Source organism: Delphinapterus leucas, chromosome 6 (genome assembly GCF_059928025.1).
Source record: "Delphinapterus leucas isolate spDelLeu-1000000601 "Yukka" chromosome 6, BTC_Dleu_Yukka2, whole genome shotgun sequence".
Classification (NCBI taxonomy): Eukaryota; Metazoa; Chordata; class Mammalia; order Artiodactyla; family Monodontidae; genus Delphinapterus; species Delphinapterus leucas.
This window is the reverse complement of record NC_143134.1, coordinates 69,720,359-69,740,157: the sequence shown is the minus strand read 5'-3', so window position 1 is coordinate 69,740,157 and position 19,799 is coordinate 69,720,359. Positions and strand designations below refer to the sequence as shown.

At 40.0% G+C, this 19,799-nt stretch overlaps 1 protein-coding gene across 4 annotated transcripts in view; it reads left to right on the top strand.

Annotated features, from left to right (window-relative positions):
- Positions 1-19,799, top strand: part of JAK2 (Janus kinase 2) — a 262,654-nt gene that overhangs the window by 100,205 nt on the left and 142,650 nt on the right. The window contains exons 1-2 of one of the 4 annotated variants that reach the window (XM_022573638.3): positions 875-1,418; positions 1,776-1,854. The gene's annotated coding sequence lies outside the window, so the exon portion shown is untranslated. Of the gene's footprint in view, positions 1-874; positions 1,475-1,775; positions 1,855-19,799 lie in introns of those variants that run through there. The other 3 variants (XM_089912527.1, XM_022573636.2, XM_022573637.3) reach the window with 3 other exon arrangements.

The following is a 19,799-nucleotide window of genomic DNA, read 5'->3' as shown; positions in this document are numbered from 1 at the left end:
GCTCAAACGTTAGTTTCTCTGGGAGGTCTTTCCTGGCCACTATAACTAAAATAGCACACTGCCTCCTCACTTCCTGCTCCTTTACTTTTCCTAGCGGCAGTTATACTCTGGCACATTATACTGATAAATTAAAAGCATTTTTGTCGCGTTATCAGAATACAAGCTCCCGTGGGGCAAAGAGTATGTGGGTTGTGTTCACGTATCATCCTTGGGGTCCTACAGCCTGGCACACAGTAGATGCTCTGTAGATATTTGTTGAATGAATGAATGAGGCTCTTTGGGATGGTGGAAGTTGTTTCTCCTCCTTTGCCAGGCCTTGCCGCCATTCCACAGGCATCTGGGCACCTCATTCCACTCTCACCCCTTTCCAGCAGAGGTGACTGGTTGGAATCAGGCGCACGGAATTGCATTGGCGCGAAACGGTGCGTATGAACGCGTTGCCCCAACCCTCGGCGCTACTTCTCTCGGCCTAGCGGCCTGGACTGTGGAGGGGCAGGTTTGCTGCACCCCGAAAGTGGGAGCAAAAGCAGAAAAAGACAACAGTGCGCGGGAGGGGAAAGTCTCTGTGCGGTGCCAGGTTGTGCGCCGAGGGCGCCTTCCCGGCGTGGCTTACTCATTCCCAGCCGCCTCCGGCCACGCACACGGCCATCTGCGGAGGGCCCAGCCCAGCTCAAGTCCCCCCGCCCGCTCACGCCCAGGGGCCACCGCGGGAATCTCCGCGCACGCTCGCCGGCTTCCCGAGAAGCCACGGTCTTGCGTAGCCAGTCCCCGTCGGCCCCTCCGCGCGCGCCGGGGAAAGCGCGGCCTGGGTGGAGAGGCACACGCGCGCACGCGCAGACCGGGGGCGCACGCCAAGCGCCCGCGCCCGCCCCCGCCCCGCCCCGCCCCCGCCCCGCTCCGAGGCGGCCTCAGCCAGCCGTGAACCGGCCGCCGGACCCGAGGCCAACTGGGAGGCTGAGTTGGACGTAAATAGGGCGTCCCAGACAGTGTCGCCTGCGGCGCTGGGAAGACGGTGTGGCTTGGAAGAGGGTGGAGACGACGACTGTGACGGGCTTCCCGGCTGCCCGAAGTGGGAGTGGTGTGGGCTGCCGGAAGGAGAGAGGAAGAGGAGCAGAAGGGGGCAAGCAGCGGCCTCCGCTAACGGCCTCCCGGGGCGCTGAGAGGCTGGGCCGGCTCCCGGCTCGCTCGTCAGTTCGTGCCGCCGCCTCGGCCCCTCGGCCCCGGGGCCCGGACTTGCGGCGCGCGTCGGGGCGGAGGGCTGCTATCGCCGCGCAGGGAGAGGCCCGGTCCTCGCCGCCGAGGGATGTGAGTGGGAGCAGAACCCGCACGGGAGGGCCCCCGAGGGCCCAGCCTGGCGGACGCTCGGACCCTTGCCCGCTCCAGGGGCTTCGAAGATCGTGGCCAGGCGGAGGCGCCGGGTAGGAGCAGTCCCTGCGTCCTCGGGGTGCGTCCTCGTCGCCTGATCCGTGCAGCGGTGGGTGTTATTGCTGCCTGGGCTCCGGCAGCAGTTCTCTCTTCACCCTCCCTCCCACCTCCTGATCCCCGCTTTCCCCTCGCTAGTGGCAGTAAACTTCTCGGCAAGAAAATCCTCCTCTTTAAAAGGGAACCTACAACGGAGTGTCTTGCGTTGATATTTGCATTCTTATGTGTCTGATATTCCTCCTCCCCCTTATTCCTCTTTAAAATTTTCTAGACATCTGAACAGCCTAGAAAAGAGCATCAATTTCCCCTGGATTTCTGCGGTACTAACTGCTGCTTTTTTTTTTTTTTTTAAGGTTTCGGAAGCAGGCAAGGCAACAAGATGTGACCTGTTTCTCTTCTGCAGAAGAGGCCCTTCCTCCCCTTCCCGCGAAGGTGGGTATGCGATCCTGGCTGCTGTCTTTTTTCGCTGCAGTAAAGACGAGGGTGTCTCGAGCTGTTGTGCGTAGGAAGGTTGGAAGCGTGTGTCGACGGGCAGGGCTCATTGTTGCTTACTCCTTTGAAAATGGCAGTACTGAACTTTGAATATTGCTCTGGGAGGGTAATTTTGGGGGTTATTGTTGCTCTTGGATCCTTTAAGAAACGTTAATTGTTTGTTTCTCTGCTGATTGTACATTGTCTTTCTTTGCAGAGAAAACGTTGTCCGTTACCCTTTCTCCTCAAGCAGCCAAAGATTGTTAATCTTTGAACGAGGAACATTTTCAAGTAATAAGAGATACCTATTGAGAGGACACGTTAGCTGCTCTTGCTGGGGTTTCTGCGACCACACTGAATGCTTCGTGAATGGTTTTATCTGCTTAAGTTTGCTGTGTCGGTTGAATTTACCCATTTTGCTTTCCGGTGGTTATTAATCTGTCAGAAGAAACTCCTTTTCTCTGAATGAAAGGATAGAGGCAGCTGAGTATGTCACAGAGGGGAGGAAAAATGTGGAGAAGGAAACTTCAAGTGGGAATAAGAGCGATGACGATTGCTTTTGGTTTCTTAATAGGTTTGTACAAGTGAGTTGTTGAGCTATTGCAGGTATTCTGATATAACACCCAGTAGATATGAAGATGAATAATCAACCTTTGGCCTACCTTTCCCTACCCCCTTCACCTTTTACCACTTTAGGTATGAGAATCGCTTGCTTGTATGTGCACATATCTTTTAGTGTGTAACATATCTGCAAAGCAGATGTGTCCAACATTTGCCTTAACAAGTATTTACCTGTACAGGAAAGCTACAGTACTTGCTGACTAGTTAAGCATATAATGCTTGTTTTGGCTCTGAGTGTCCTGTGTTTGGAGTTATTTAGCATGTTTTAGGGACCTGTAAGGAATAGTTTGTTTCATTTACTGGTTTTTCCTAGTGATTTGAGACAGGTGTTTCAGGTATAGGATGGGAACATGATCTTTTCTCTAGTTCACCTGGTTATTGCTGAAAGGTGAGATACTTTTGAGGCAGAATAGGGAAGGACATTGGCTTTGGGGTCAGATCTGGGTTTGAATTCTGGTGTTCCTGCCACTTAATAGTGGTATTATTTAAAATCTCTTTGAGTCTCACTTTCTTATAAGATTGTTGTGAGGATTGAATAAGATTATGCATGCAAAGTAGTACATTGCTTGGCTACTGTGAAAGTCATGGCTGGGCAGGCAAAGGATATTCAGAGAAGGGCACAATGACTGCATAAGGTGATCTGCCAGTGACCAGTGTTTCTTCCTCTTTGGTATAAGGAGAAAAAGGACTTTTATGTCTTGAAGTGGTTAAGGGGTCTTAGAGCATTTTTATGGAAAGGTTTGACCCTTATCATCTCTCCGCACCCCCCTCCCCCCCACATTTGTGCCGCCCCTACCAACTGTTGTGCTGCCCTCTTGTGGTTAACCATGCTAATAACTTTCTTTTGCTCCTCTCCCATTATTTTTTATTCTTCTCTTTTTTAGGCCCCTTCCCTTTGCTCCCAGTTTCCCAAACTGTGTGCTGAGGTGGCCCAGAGTGCCATTGAACCCAAGCATGAACTGATAGTTTGAGGTAGTTCACAGTTTCAACATTAGATTGACACATTCCTTTCTACAATGTCATGTTTTTGCAAAGCTGTATTTTTAGAGGTTGCTCTGATAAAAAGCAACTACTGTATGAAACAGGATACTACAGTATCATGTTGTCCAATTTGATTCCAGGTTTGAGAGTTTGTACAGTGTCCAACAAGCACTAAGTTATAAGGACATTAACACTTAAGTGGTTTGAACCCAGCTACTTAAGTATTTCTTTTGGCCTAAGGGTGCTATGAAAAAATTACTAAGACTAAGAATTTCCTAAATGGAGAAAGTTTGGGAACCTTTGCCTTAGCTTTTGGTTGGCTTTTCTGATAAATATTTTTAAATGGGAAAACTGCATTTTTTAATGTTGGTCACTAATTGATTCCCCTCCCCACCAAAATTATTGATACAATTATTGATACAGCCAGTTATCAATTTATTGATAAAGCCAGTACTAGCTGATCATAGCTTAGTATATTTACTCTCCTATTTAATATCTTTATAGCTTCTGTCTAGCTTTTTCGTTTTAGGCTAATCCTATTGATTGTCATTCTAGTTACTTTCTGGTTTTTCCAGTACTGTTTTTCTACTAGTATTTTTGACCATCTCCTTAAACATAACATACCTTAAATGAAAATCATCTTTTTATACCCCTTTGTAATTTCCTTCTCTCCTAGCCATATAGGCTTTAAATTAGATGTCATCTTTAAACTACCTCTTTCATTTACCTCATATATTAATCCATTCAACATGTCCTATTCATATTTATTTTGTCACTCATATTTCTGCTTCCCCCACTTTTACCACCTGAATTCCGGGACTCTTATCCTCAGCCTAGAATATTGAAAGTCATATCAACCTCTTAGAATCCAGAGTAGTAAGAAATCAGGTTGAAAATGTGGATAGGAATTAGATTATGGATGGTTTCAAGTGCTAGGATGAGAAGAATGTATCAGCACTTTGCTTCGTAGGTAATAGACAAACTTTAAAAGTTTCAGATTGAGAAGGAACTTGCTTAAAAAAGTATTTTAAGAAAATCACAGTGGCACCAGCACTGGGTAGAGTATGAGTTGGAAAGAGAAGTGATAAAGCTAGGAAAATAATCTGGGCCTGAGGTAATGAGGATTTGGCTTTAGTGAAAATAAGACTGGAGAGATGTCACACAAGGCTTAATTCTGGACTGAATAAGAAAGGAGGATGTAGTGCGGGGAGGGAGAGGAGTAATCAAAAATGACTGAAGTTTTGATCCTCAGTGACAGAGGAAATCAAAGAGTGTTGAAACTCTTAAGATATCTGAGAACATGTGCATTAGGAAACCCAGAGAGGTTTAAAATTGTGGCCAAAGTTACTCACCTAGTTGGTGACAAAAAAGAACTAGGGTTTTATTAATGACAGTACTGACAGAAATAGGTATGAGGTATTAGTAGCTGGTTGACGGGATACAGACAACTGGGCTTATATTTTGGATATGTTGAGTTTGAGGTGACAGTGGGGTAAGTAAGTGAAAATAGATAGCCAGACAGTGGGACAATATGACTAGAATGTAATAGAGAAATTTAAGGCTGGAATTGTGCTTAGAGAGAAGAGCAGTGCATCTGAGATTGAGCCTTGGGAACTGCACATAATTAGAGAATGGGTGAAAGAAGAGGAATTGGCAAAGGCGACAAAGATGGAGCAGTCAGTGTGTGAAGCAGGTGGGTGGGTAGGTTAAGAAGGTGGGATTGATTAACAAGTTTACCATTGTTGATCACTGCCAAGAAGTGAGAAGAATCAGAATTTTAAAAGGTCTTGGGACTTCTCTGGTGGCGCAGTGGTTAAGAATCCGCCTGCCAATGCAGGGGACATGAGTTCGAGCCCTGGTCTGGGAAGATCCCACGTGCCACAGAGCAACTAAGCCCGTGCGCTACAACTACTGAGCATGTATCTAGAACCCTCGAGCCACAACTGCTGAGCCCACGTGCCACAACTACTGAAGACTGTGCGCCTAGAGCCCGTGCTCCGCAACAAGAGAAGCCACCACAATGAGAAGCCTGCACACCACAACGAAGAGTAGCCCCCTTTCACCACAACTAGAAAAAGCCTGTGCACAGCAACGAACACCCAGTGCAGCCCAAAATAAATAAATTAATTAATTTTTAAAAAAGAAAGAAAAAGGTCTTAAAAATGTGTACTGCTGTCTAATATAAAACCTAGAAAAGCAGAAGAAAGAAGAAAATTGCTTATGGTTTCCCCATGCAGAAATAGCCATTGCAAATATTTTGTTCTCTCTAGTATAACAAAAAACCGTTGAATTTGACTTTTGGTTGATCAGTGGAGACTTCTATTCAAAGCTCTCCATCCCTGGGACTAATGATGAGAATTTTAGACACAATAAAGACTAGGAGGTATTTTTTGACAGAATGTTTGTCATTCATCTGTGTCGTCTCATATCATACTACACAGGGACCCATATTCCTTATGGGCATTAGCCCTGCATTTATATTATTTGAATGAGTAGACATTCAGTGGTTAGCATTAGACATTCATTGGTCTGTCAGTTTAGACAGCTAACCTCTAGGTGCAATTGTACTGGTAAGATCTGAATAAAATGATAAGGTATTAATTGCTAAAAGGAAAGAGAAATTCTTGGTTGATAACTTATAAAACTGAAGGTAGCATAATTAAGAGTATTCAGATTAGGAGAATTGGAAAGGACAAAGGAAGTGTTATCTGTTTTTGAAGCCTGTACAGTATAGCTATTCTAAAGGTGAATGAGGTAGAGATAGTCCATGGGCTATTTGTTTTGCTTGAATGAGTATTTTGATCTTCACAAGGACACTCTTCTGCCTTTTTTGGTATCAGTCCTTGAGAATAGGGCATTCATTATTGCTTACTAGGTTATTTTAATAAATTCTGATTATGAAATATGCCAGTAGGTAATATTTTTATAATATAAAAGGTAGTGTGATGTGAGGAAGTACACTGTTTTGGAAGTCAGGGGATCAAGGACTGACTGCTGTCAATATGGTGTGTGATTTTGAGCAAGTCACGTAATCAGTGACTTGTTTTTTCCTCATTTGGAAAATGAAGTAGTGGACTAAATTTTTAAAAAAACTGTTTACTTTAAAAAGGTGAAATCACATGGTAAAGTGTGTATAAAGTTTAAGAAGTAAATGGTTTAAATGTTTATAACAAAAAACAGCAGCCCCTTGCCTCTGCCCCCCTCCCCACATCTCTGATTCTTGTTCTTCAGGAAACCACTTTCAAATCTTAAAACAGTGTCTTCTGGTACTTAGCTCCATATGTGTAAATAACACAATCCACCATCAATAGGCCCCTTTCCTCCAATTCTGTATCTGTACCTGTACTCTGCCCTTCCCTCCTTTACAATGTATGTACTATTCAGTGTCCCATGTAAGACTTCTTCATCTATTTGGGTAGAGGAAACCATCCCCTTTTGCCTTCAAGGACTTTAGCACTGTATTTCTCTCTCCTTTTCTTGCATTCTCAATTTTTCCCTCTACTGGATCATTTCCATTAGTATGTATTTTAGTTGCTATTACTTTGTGACAAAACCACCCCACAACTTAGTGATGAAAAATAACTACTTTATTAGACTCATATTACGAGTCAGTATTTCAGATAGGGCACACCAGAGATGACTTGTTTCCACTCTACAGTGTCTAGGACCTCAGTTGGGAAGAGTTGCTGGCTGGGGGTAATTTGGAGGTAGAGGGCTAGAATCATCTGGAGGTGTCTTCACTCACATGACTGGTAATTGACACTGGCTGCTGACTCAGATCTCAGCTGGGGCTCTTAACTGGAACATGTACATGAGGCTTGGACTTCCTTAAAATATCGGGGCCTCAGGGTAGTTGGCTTTCTTACCTGGTGAGTCAGGGTTTAAAAGTGAGTATTTCAGTGAACATGGCGAGGTGGGGGTGGGGAATAGACTGCTTCTTGTGTTACCGAACCAGGTTCCTTTGCCTGATGTGCAGGAAGCCACATGCTGAGATGCTGAGGTTTGCAGCAGAGAAAATGTTTACTCATGGGGCAGCCAAGTGAGGAGACTGGAGAACAAATCTCAAATCTGCCTTCCCGAAGGTGAAGCGCTTGGGATATTTATGGAATAAAGGAGAACGGTGGTCTGAGGCATGGGGAAAGGTGATTGGAAGCAGGAAAAAAGTGCAGTAATTGAAGTTCTGCACAGGCACAGCTGAGCTACAGGCTTCTTCATGGGGTGCATGTTCAGAAAATGGTGGCATTAGTATGATCTGAGGGTGGAGCTTTGGGTCTTCTGACGTGAAAAGGTGATCCATTGGACAATCAGGCAGTCCCAGTTGAATGGGTGGTAGTCTCAGCTGGGTTGAGCTGGTCAAGAACTAGCTCCTGAAAAACAACTTAGTCAAGCATTATTATAGTGACTTATAGTCTAAGGTGTTATCTATGAGAAAGCTATTGGGAGTTTAGATATATTGCTTGGCTAATGACTGTTAGCTATATGGATTTTAAAATCAACTAAAGGCAGGTGATTAAAAGCAAGTGAGTCAGGTTAGGTTTGGTGGACCTAATCAGGTTAGCCCTCGGTATAAACTGGGGAGTGGCAAGGTCACATTGTGGAAGAAAACATGGGATAGGAGATTTTGTTATGGCTGTCTCTGGACAATATTATTGCCATAATTGCCATTTTGCCACACTTCACATCCCTCCTATGTCCAAAATACACTAACCCCTTCCTCAGAGACCTCTAATTCACATCCCATAATGACATGGCTCAAAATCCAGTATCTCATCATTGAAATCAGGTCCAGATGAAGATGAGGTTCCTTGGGTATGGTTTCTTGAGAATGATTCCTCTATAACTGAAGACCTGTGAAAAGACAAGTAATATGCCCCCACATAATTAAACTACAAGATTGGAAAGACATGCATTAACTGCATTAGACATTCCTGTTCAAAAAACAGGGAAAAAAGGAGTCACACGGCATTCTATAGCAATTCCAAAACCTGGCTATGTGCATGATGGCATTTCCTTGATTAGAGTTCAGTCCTGTTCCCTGGAAGTTGTTCTTAGTGGGCCGTGGCATCTTCTTTTGGTCTTTGGCTTCACCTTCTGAATCTTTTTTTTTTTCCCCAGAAGAACTGATCTTGTTTGCCACTGAGTAAGTTTCTGAGCTTGCTTCCTGCCTGTAGTAGTTTGGGGTCCAAATGCCTCCTTTTATTTTATATTATTACTGTCTCTTTCATTCTAAGCTAATGTGACTCCAGTAAAAACTGTGGACTTCCTGTGTGTCAGTTTATAGTCTACTCCATCAGACAAAAGTCATACCCACAAATCTGTTTTGAGAGGAACTTTTTGCTACCTTAGGCTTCTGTGAAGCTGCTGTAGAACAATATCCTTAAGATCCTAAGGTAATCTCTTGTTTGAAAGGATCTGTGAGGTACTGATTCAGATCTTTCTGAGGTCTGAACAGTGGTCCCACTCTAGATTTGGTTTTTGCTTTGAGGCCCTTTCTTTAAGAACATTTTGCTGGCTGAAAAGACTGTTTTTAGCCCTTTTACATTTCATTGAAATTCCACTCAGAAAGCGAATAGCTCGTTTTTTATTTCCTCTTGCTGCTCTTCTACTTATAAAGGCAGATAGAAGAAGCTAGCTGTTTCTTCAACATTCTACCTAGAATCTTCTTAATTTATTAAGTATATGTTTTATTTTCCATGTTACCGTAGGTGATAGTTTTGCTAAACTTTACTATATAACAAGGATCTCCTTTTATTTAGCTTTCAATAGCATTTTCCTCATTTTCCTTTAAGCCCTCACTGACAGCCTCCTTGAGGCCAGTTAAGTTTCCATTAAATCTCTTCAAGACCCTTTAAATTTGTGAACACAAACTCCAGATGGGTCCCTATCTGTTCCTGGCCTTACTAGAACCGTTCCCTTACCCAGTAGTTCTTTTTTTTTTTTGCTGTATGTGGGCCTCTCACTGTTGTGGCCTCTCCCGTTGCGGAACATAGGCTCCGGACGCGCAGGCTCAGCGGCCATGGCTCACGGGCCCAGCTGCTCCGCGGCATGTGGGATCTTCCCGGACCAGGGCATGAACCCGTGTCCCCTGCATCGGCAGGCAGACTCTCAACCACTGCGCCACCAGGGAAGCCCCCCCAGTAGTTCTTAATCAGAATTACCTAGAGGTCTTGTTTACACACAGATTGCTGGGCCCCATGCCCAGAGTTTCTGATTCAGTAGGTCTGTAGTGGGACCTGAGAATTTGCATTTCTGATAGGTTCCCAAGTGATGCTGATGATGTTGGTTTGGGTACCAAACTGTGAGAGTTACTGATTTAAACCAGGATTTGGCAGTATTTCTCTTAAAGAACAGAGAGTAAATATTTTGGGCTTTTCAGGCAAGATTGTCTCTGATGCAACTACTCAACTCTACCATTGTGGTGCAAAAGCAGCCATAAATGAAGAGACATGTAAAGCTTTATATACAAAACAGGCAGTTTTGTAAAGCTTTCTTTACAAAAACAGGTAACTGTCTGAATTTGACCTGTGAGCTGTAGTTTGCCAATTCCTAATTTATACCATTACTTGACTCCATATTGTCTTCAAGCTACTGCCCCATTTCTACTGCCTTTTGGAGCAAAGCTCTTTGGAAGAATTGTCTCTATTTGTCTCTTCTTTTTATTCTCTCTTAAAATGTTTATGTCCTGCTACCTGACTCTTTGGTGGGGCTAATGGTGGACTTTGGGAGGGCTCACGCCAAGGAGTACTTCCCAGAACTTCTGCTGTCAGTGTCCTTGACCTCACGGTGAGCCACAGCCACCTGCCACCTCTGCAGGAGACCCTCCAGCACTAGCAGGCTGCACCACAAGACTTGCAGGATCTTAGTTCCCCCACCAGGGATTGAACCTGCGCTCTCTGCAGTGGAAGTGCGGAATCTTAACCACCGGACTGCCAGATGAGGACACCACGTTAGTTAAACTGGCAAAGAAGGATTCAATCCCAGACAGTTGACTCAGCAAGGTCACCCACCATCCTAGAAGTCTTGCTCCTGGTAGCTGCCAAGCCTACATCTGACTAAATTTAATTCATCTTCTAAAATCTTTTTTAGAAACTCTGAGCCCTGGTCTTGACTATGATGGACAAGCCTTCAAGGAGGATTCCAAACAGAACTGATATGGCACTCAATCTCAACTTAAATATAGAAATGAGCTGAAAAATGGTTCCAGTAAAAGGATTCTTCATGTTGAATAATCAAGCCATTATTATAGCATTATGACAAAATGAAGACTCATCTTGGTCTAATATTTAACTGAAGGTAAAATCAGAATATTTATGATGACTGGAAATTTATTATATCTAATTTTTTAAGTACTAGGTTCCCAGAGTTCCTTCAATAATTTTTCTGGGATAGCCTCATCCACCAGAGGGCAGACAGCAGAAGCAAGAAGAACTATAATCCTGCAGCCTGTGGAACAAAAAACATATTCACAGAAAAATAGACAAGATGAAAAGGCAGAGGGCTATGTATCAGATGAAGGAACAAGATAAAACCCCAGAAAAACAACTTAATGAAGTGGAGATAGGCAACCTTCCAGAAAAAATTCAGAATAATGATAGTGAAGATGATCCAGGACCTCGGAAAAAGAATGGAGGCAAAGATCGAGAAGATGCAAAAAATGTTTAACAAAGACCTAGAAGAATTAAAGAACAAACAATACAATAAATGAAATGAAAACTACACTAGAAGGAATCAATAGCAGAGTAACTGAGGCAGAAGAATGGATAAGTCACCTGGAAGACAGAATAGTGGAATTCACCGATGGCAACAGAATAAAGAAACAAGAATGAAAAGAAATGAAGACAGCCTAAGAGACCTCTGGGACAACATTAAACAGCAACATTCGCATTATAGGGGTCACAGAAGGAGAAGAGAGAGAGAAAGGACCCAAGAAAATATTGGAAGAGATTATAGTGGAAAACTTCCCTAACATGGGAAAGGAAATAGCCATCCATGTCCAGGAAGTGCAGAGAGTCCCACACAGGATAAACATAAGAAGGAACACGCTGAGACACATAGTAACCAAATTGGCAAAAATTAAAGACAAAAATTATTGAAAGCAGCAAGGGAAAAACAACAAATAACATACAAGGGAACTCCCATAAGGTTAACAGCTGATTTCTTATTAGAAACTCTAGAAGCCAGAAGGGACTGTCATGACATATTTAAAGTGATGAAAGGGAAGAATCTACAACCAAGATTACTCTACCTGGTAATGATCTCATTCAGATTCGATGGAGAAATCAAAAGCTTTACAGATAAGCAAAAGCTAAGAGAATTCACCACCATCAAACCAGCTCTACAGCAAATGCTAAAGGAACTTCTCTAAGTGGGAAACACAAGAGAAGAAAAGGACCTACAAAAACAAACTGAAAACAATTAAGAAAATGGTAATAGGAACATACATATCGATAATTACCTTAAACATGAATGGATTAAATGCTCCAGCCAAAAGACACAGGCTTGCTGAATGGATACAAAAACAAGACCCATATGTATGCTGTCTACAAGAGACCCACTTCAGACCTAGGGACACATACAGACTGAAAGTGAGGGAATGGAAGAATATATTCCATGCAAATGGAAATCAAAAGAAAGCTGGAGTAGCAATACTCATATCAGATAAAACAGACTTTAAAATAAAGAATGTTACAGGAGACAAGGAAGGACACTATGTAATGATCAAGGGATCAGTCCAAGAAGAAGATATAACAATTATAAATATACATGCACCCCACATAGGAGCACCTCAGTACATAAGGCAACTGCTAACTGCTCTAAAAGAGGAAATCGATGGTTAACACAATAATAGTGGGGGACTTTAACACCTCACTTACACCAATGGACAGATCATTCAAACAGAAAATTAAGAAGGAAACAAGCTTTAAATGAAACAATAGACCTGATAGATTTAATTGATATTTATAGGACATTCCATTCCAAAACAGCAGATTACACTTTCTTCTCAAGTGCGCATGGAACATTCTCCAGGATAGATCACATCTTGGGTCACAAACCAAGCCTCAGTAAATTTAAGAAAACTGATACCATATCAAGCATCTTTTCTGACCACAACGCTATGAGATTAGAAATCAATTACATGGAAAAAAATGTAAAATACACAAACACATGGAGGCTAAAAATACGTTACTAAATAACCAAGAGATCACTGAAGAACTCAAAGAGGAAATCAAAAAATACCTAGAGACAAATGACAATGAAACCACGATGATCCAAAACCTATGGGATGCAGCAAAAGCAGTTCTAAGAGGGAGGTTTATAGCTATACAAGCCTACTTCAAGAAACAAGAAAAATCTCAAACAATCTAACCTTACACCTAAAGGAACTAGAGAAAGAAGAACAAACAAAACCCAAAGTTAGCAGAAGGAAAGAAATCATAAAGATCAGAGCAGAAATAAATGAAATAGAAACAAAGAAAACAATAGCAACGATCAATAAAAATAAAAGCTGGTTCTTTGAGAAGATAAACAAAATTGATAAACTGTTAGCCAGACCCATCAAGAAAAAGAGGGAGAGGACTCAAATCAATAAAATTAGAAATGAAAAAGGAGAAGTTACAACAGACACCACAGAAATACAAAGCATCCTAAGAGACTACTACAAGCAACTCTATGCCAACAAAATGGACAACCTGGAAGAAATGGACAAATTCTTGGAAAGGTATAACCTTCCAAGACTGAACCAGGAAGAAAGAGAAAATATGAACAGACCAATCACAAGTAATGAAATTGAAACTGTGATTAAAAATCTTCCAACAAACAAAAGTCCAGGACCAGATGGCTTCACAGGTGAATTCTATCAAACATGTAGAGAAGAGCTAACACCCATTCTTCTTGAACTCTTCCAAAAAATTGCAGAGGAAGGAACACTCCCAAACTCATTCTGTGAGGCCACGATCACCCTGATCCCAAAACCAAAGATACTACAACAAAAGAAAATTACAGACCAATATCACTGATGAATATAGATGCAAAAATCCTCAACAAAATACTAGCAAACAGAATCCAGCAACACATCAAAAGGATCATACACCATGAGCAAGTGGGATTTATCCCAGGGATGCAATGATTCTTCAATATACGCAAATCAATCAATGTGATACACCATATTAACAAATTGAAGAATAATGACCATATGATCATCTCAATAGATGCAGAAAAAGCTTTTGACAAAATTCAACACCGATTTATGATAAAAACTCTGCAGAAAGTGGGCATAGAGGGAACCGACGTCAACATAATAAAGGCCATATACCGCAAACCCGCAGCAAACATCATTCTCAATGGTGAAAAACTGAAAGCATTTCCTCTTAAGATCAGGAACAAGACAAGGATGTCCACTCTCACTGCTGTTGTTCCACATAGTTTTGGAAGTCCTAGCCATGACAATCATAGAAGAAAAAGAAATAAAAGAAATACAAATTGGAAAAGAAGAAGTAAAACTGTTTGCAGATAACATGATAATATACATAGAGAATCCTAAAGATGCCACCAGAAAACTGCTAGAGCTAATCAATGAATTTGGTAATGTTGCAGGATACAAAATTAATGCACATAAATCTCTTGCATTCCTATACACTAATGATGAAAAATGTGGAAGAGAAATTAAGGAAACTCTCCCATTTACCATTGCAACAAAAAGAATAAAATACCTAGGAATAAACCTACCTAAGGAGACAAAAGACCTGTATGCAGAAAACTATAAGCCACTGATGAAAGAAATTAAAGATGACATAAACAGATGGAGAGATATACCATTTTCTTGGATTGGAAGAATCAATATCGTGAAAATGACTATACTACCCGAAGCAATCTACAGATTCAATGCAATCCCTATCAAATTACCAGTGGCATTTTTTTACAGAACTAGAACAAAAAATCTTAAAATTTGTGTGGAGACACAAAAGACCCCGAATAGCCAAAGCAGTCTTGAGGGAAAAAAATGGAGCTGGGGGAATCAGACTCCCTGACATCAGACTATACTACAAACCTACAGTAATCAAGACAATATGGTACTGGCACAAAAACAGAAATAAAGATCAATGGAACAGGACAGAAAGCCCAGAGATAAACCCATGCACCTATGTTCAACTAATCTATGACAAAGCAGACAAGGATGTACAATGGAGAAAAAGACAGTCTCTTCAGTACGTGGTGCTGGGAAAACTGGACAGCTACATGTAAAAGAATGAAATTAGAACACTCCCTAACACCATCCACAAAAATAAACTCAAAATGGATTAGAGACCTAAATGTAAGCCTGAGCATTATGAAACTCTTAGAGGAAAACATAGGCAGAACATTCTTTGACATAAATCACAGCAAGATATTTTTTGATCCACCTCCTAGAGTAATGGAAAGAAAAAGAAAAATAAACAGATGGGACCTAATGAAACTTAAAAGCTTTTGCACAGCAAAGGAAATGATGAACAAGACGAAAAGACAACCCTCAGAATGGGAGAAAATATTTGCAAATGAGTCTTCAGACAAAGGATTAATCTCCAAAATATATAAACAACTCATGCAGCTCAATATTAAAAAAACAACCCAATCCAAAAATGGGCAGAAGACCTAAATAGACATTTCTCCAAAGAAGACATGTAGATAGTCAAGAAGCACATGAAAAGCTGCTCAACATCACTAATTATTAGAGAAATGCAAATCAAAACTACAGTGAGGTATCACCTCACACCAGTTAGAATGGGCATCATCAGAATATCTACAAACAACAAATGCTGAGAGGGTATGGAGAAAAGGGAACCCTCTTGTACTGTTGGTGGGAATGTAAATTGATACAGCCACTCTGGAAAACCATATGGAGGTTCCTTAAAGAACTAAAAATAGAATTACCATATTACCCAGCAATCCCACTACTGGGCATATACCCAGAGAAAACCACAATTCAAAAAGACACATGCACCCCAATGTTCATTGCATCACTATTTACAATAGCCATGTCATGGAAGTAACGTTAAATGCCCTTCGACAGACGAACGGATAAAGAAGTTGTGTTACATATATACAATGGAATATTACTCAGCCATAAAAAGGAACGAAATTGGGTCATTTGTAGAGACATGGGTGGATCTAGAGACTGTCATACAGAGTGAAGTAAGTCAGAAAGAGAAGAACAAATATCGCATATTAATGCATAGATGTGGAACCTAGAAAATCGTACAGATGAACCGGTTTGCTGAGCAGAAATTCAGGCACAGAAGTAGAGAAAAAAGTAGAGACAGCAAGGGGGGAAGTGGTGTGGGGTGGGGGTTGTGGTGTGATGAATTGGGAGATTGACATGTATTCACTGATGTCTATAAAATGGATGACTAAAAAGAAAAAAATAAATTTTCTGATCTTAAAAAAAAGTTATGTGCTTTTTGAACAGGTAACACATTTAAATGTTTTAAAATTCAAAAAGTAGTATCTTTGTCCATAAGTCAGTTTGTGTGTATGTGACCATAAATATAGGTTAAATAAATAGAAGAGGAATTGCTTATTTAAAAGTGATATGTGTTATTAATTTCAATAAATATTGCCAAATTTATCTCTATAGAAATGCCAATTTATACTTTCCTACACTTTTCAGATGGTTTGATCTTTGCCAATTTGAGATGTGAAAAATGGAATCTCATTATAATTTTAACTTTAAATTTTCTTTTTCTGGGAGCTGTTCACTCTCATCCTGGCTCATTTTCTGTTGGGTTGTTGACCTTTTACTTTGATTTGTGAGAGTTTTTTTTATACTAGGGAAAATAGCTCTGTGTTTGGGAAATGCATTGTAAATATTTTCTCCACGTTGTATTTTTATCTTTTTTGCCTCTCTTTATAGTGTGATTTCTTTTGCCATGCATATGTTTTTTTCATTTTTTTCAGTCCTTTCTGTCAGTTACCAGTCTTTTATTTTGTTTTTAATCATACTTCATTAGGTCCCTCTCATCCCTGAAATCATGTTTTTGAAACTTTCCCATGTTTTCTTGATTCAGCTGGTATTTATATTGGTGCATGGTATAAGGTGGAATCCAACCTTTTCCTTCAGTTCATTGTCTGATTGTTCCAACACCATCTGTTGAATAATCCATCTTTTCTCTGCTGTTGTGAAATGGTAGTGTTTTAAACTGTGTATATAGTTGGGTCTATTTCCTGACTTCGTTTGTTTCAACAAAGGCTCCTGTGAAACTGTACTGTGAGTTCTAGCTCAGGGAATATTTCTATTAGTTTCTTCATTTTCAGGTCCTATATAGTATTTGGCATGCAGGAGGTATTCAAATGTTTGAAAATAAAATGAAGAAGTCAACAATTTAGAGACATAAGCAGATCTTTGTGTCAATTATGCAATTTAATTATTCTATTTAATTTCCCTTTTTATTGTTTTTTTTTAAATATTTATTTATTTATTTGGCTGAGCCACATCTTAGTTGTGGCACACCAGATGTTTGTTGTGGCATGCGGGGTCTTTAGTTGCAGCATGTGGTATCTAGTTCCCTGACCAGAGATCAAACCTGGGCTCCCTGCATTGGGAGCGTGGAGTGTTAGCCACTGGACCACCAGGGAAGTCCCGTTTTTCGTATTTTTAAACTTGGATCTGAGTTTGGTTTTTCCGTTTCTCTTTTACCTTTTTTTTTTGGCTTTATTGTGAGGTCTTATTTTTTATATTTGATGAATGGATTTTTGCCAACTTAAGATCTTTTCTTCTTTTCCTAATCTATTTTTGGCCTTTAATTGTTAATAATTTAACAATGGTTAAATTGTGGTTTTATCTGTATCAAATTTGCATACCAAGAGAAGTTTGTCACTTCATAATGGCAGTCCATAGCCTAGGGTGAATCATTTGAGAACTGGAATACCCAAGGAAAAATTAATTTAAGGGCTGATTATTACATCTGTGGATAATTGACCAGAACAGAAAAGATAGAATTAAAGGTGAGTCTGGATTTTATAACTTAATATTTTGAAAAACTGAACTTAGAATAATGTTTTTTAAGCTTTTGTAATGGATGGATACTACTTTGTATATAAAATATATTTAAACAAGAGAATCAGAGTAGTAGCCTGTCCTGTTAAAAAATATTATTCCTGCTTTTACCCCCAACTCTCCTTCCCACAGACTTTTTTAAGGCAAATATTCAGTGATAATTGGAATATATGTATTACCTGGAACATTTTAAATTATTAATAATAAAATAAGTACGCCTTTCATTGTAATAAGTTTCACAGTGTGGCTGATTATGGTGGTCAGTAAAAATAACATTGTATTAGGAACAGTCTTCGTGGTTGGAGTTATCTCTCTCCTTTGATACTACTTTCCTTCCTCTACCTCTCACCCTTTGTTTATAGGCAACCATTAGATATATTGGTTTAACAAAGGTTTAACTTGGAAAGATTTGTTCGGAGAGGATTTCAGTACTTGGGGAATGACCAGAGAAGAAAATAGTAAATTATGGTACAAGTTCGTTTGATTTATGATGGCTAATGTGGAAGTGGAAATCCATCCAAAATAGAAAATACTTGAGTGTCTAGAAAATTAAATTTCATTTCCAGGTTTATGTATTCCTGATTCTTGTTTATGCATAAGTGGTTTATTTTTTATCCGACGCATTATAATCTTTACAGAATTATTTCATTAGAATGTCTAAAATAGTATTCTTCTAAAATGATAGTATTTTAAAAATCAGTATGAACTTAAATTCATACTGATTTAAATAACTTTAGATTTTTTGAATGTCAATAGCAAAAAATAGTGTTAAGTACTTCAGTAGTAGAATTAGTTAAGTATCCTGTGCAATTTTATTTTCTATAGGCAAACTCATCGCTTGTTAATATAAAAAAATTTCTTGGTAGTATAAGCTTGGAGCATGATGGTTTTGAAATGAAATCTTAAGGGTCACTCCTCCCCTCCCCCACGATCCACAGCACTTTCAGAGATCTATTCAAAGACTTTCCCCCATCTTTATTTTCACCTTTTCCTATGTAGTCATCATGAAGCGTGATTCTGAGGAGTGGCTCAAAATGTGTTCCTAGGACGAAAAATAGGGGAAGGAGATAAATTTGCTGAAGAATTTACGTTTTCTCTGCTTTCTATTCATATATAATCCATGGCATCAAGTTTCTTAGGAGATCTTTTAAATTATTGCTTGTCATGCATATATTTCTGTGACTGGTCCAGGGTAAAATGATGAAGTTTGACTTCATTGTCCTTTAAATGTGTACCTGTTCTCATCATTTTCTTCTCTAAAACCTCAAAGTTGAGTAAGTATTCATCTCAAATCCCTTGCTTCTTATGTGAAAGAATCATGATGTTGTTTTAAAATATATACATTTGCATATATTTTATGTATGGTTTTAAGAGTCAATATTAGAGTAATGTACATGTGTTGAACAATATCTCTTCAAACAGAAAAAGTCAGGTGCATAAACGTGGTCATCTAAAAATTACATTCATCAATCAAAGGGGAAAAAAAGATTACAGGTCCTTTAGTGATTGGTTTAATAAATTGCTTAATAAATTTTAGTATCTTTCTGGATGTTTAATTTAATTTAATTTTTTTAAAAAAATTTTATTGGGGATATAGTTGATTTACAGTGTTGTGTTAGTTTCAGGTGTACAGCAAGTGAATCTGTTATACATATATCCACTCTTTTTTAGATACTTTTCCCATATAGGCCATTACAGAGTATTGAGTAGAGTTCCTGTTCTATACAGTCGGTCCTTACTAGTTATCTGTTTTATATATAGTAGTGTGTATGTGTCAATCCCAATCTTTCAGTTTATCCCTCCCCCCTGCCTTATCCCCTGGTAACCATAGGTTAATTTTCTACATCTGTAACTCTATTTCTGTTTTGTAGATAAGTTCATTTGTAGCCTTTTTTAGATTCCACATATAAGTACTATCATATGATATTTGTCTTTCTCTGACTTACTTCACTCAGTATGACAATCTCTAGGTCCATCCATATTGCTGCAAATGGCATTATTTTGTTCTTTTTTATGGCTGAGTAATATTCCATTGTATATATGTACCACATCTTCTTTATCCATTCCTCTGTTGATGGACATTTAGGTTGCTTCCATGTCTTGGTGGCTATTGTAAATAGTGCTGCAATTAACATTGGAGTGTGTGTATCTTTTTGAATTATGGTTTTCTCTGGGTGTATGCCCAGGAGTGGGATTGCTGGATCATGTGGTAGCTCTATTTTTAGTTTTTTAAGGAACCTCCATACTGTTCTTCATAGTGGCTGTACCAGTCTGC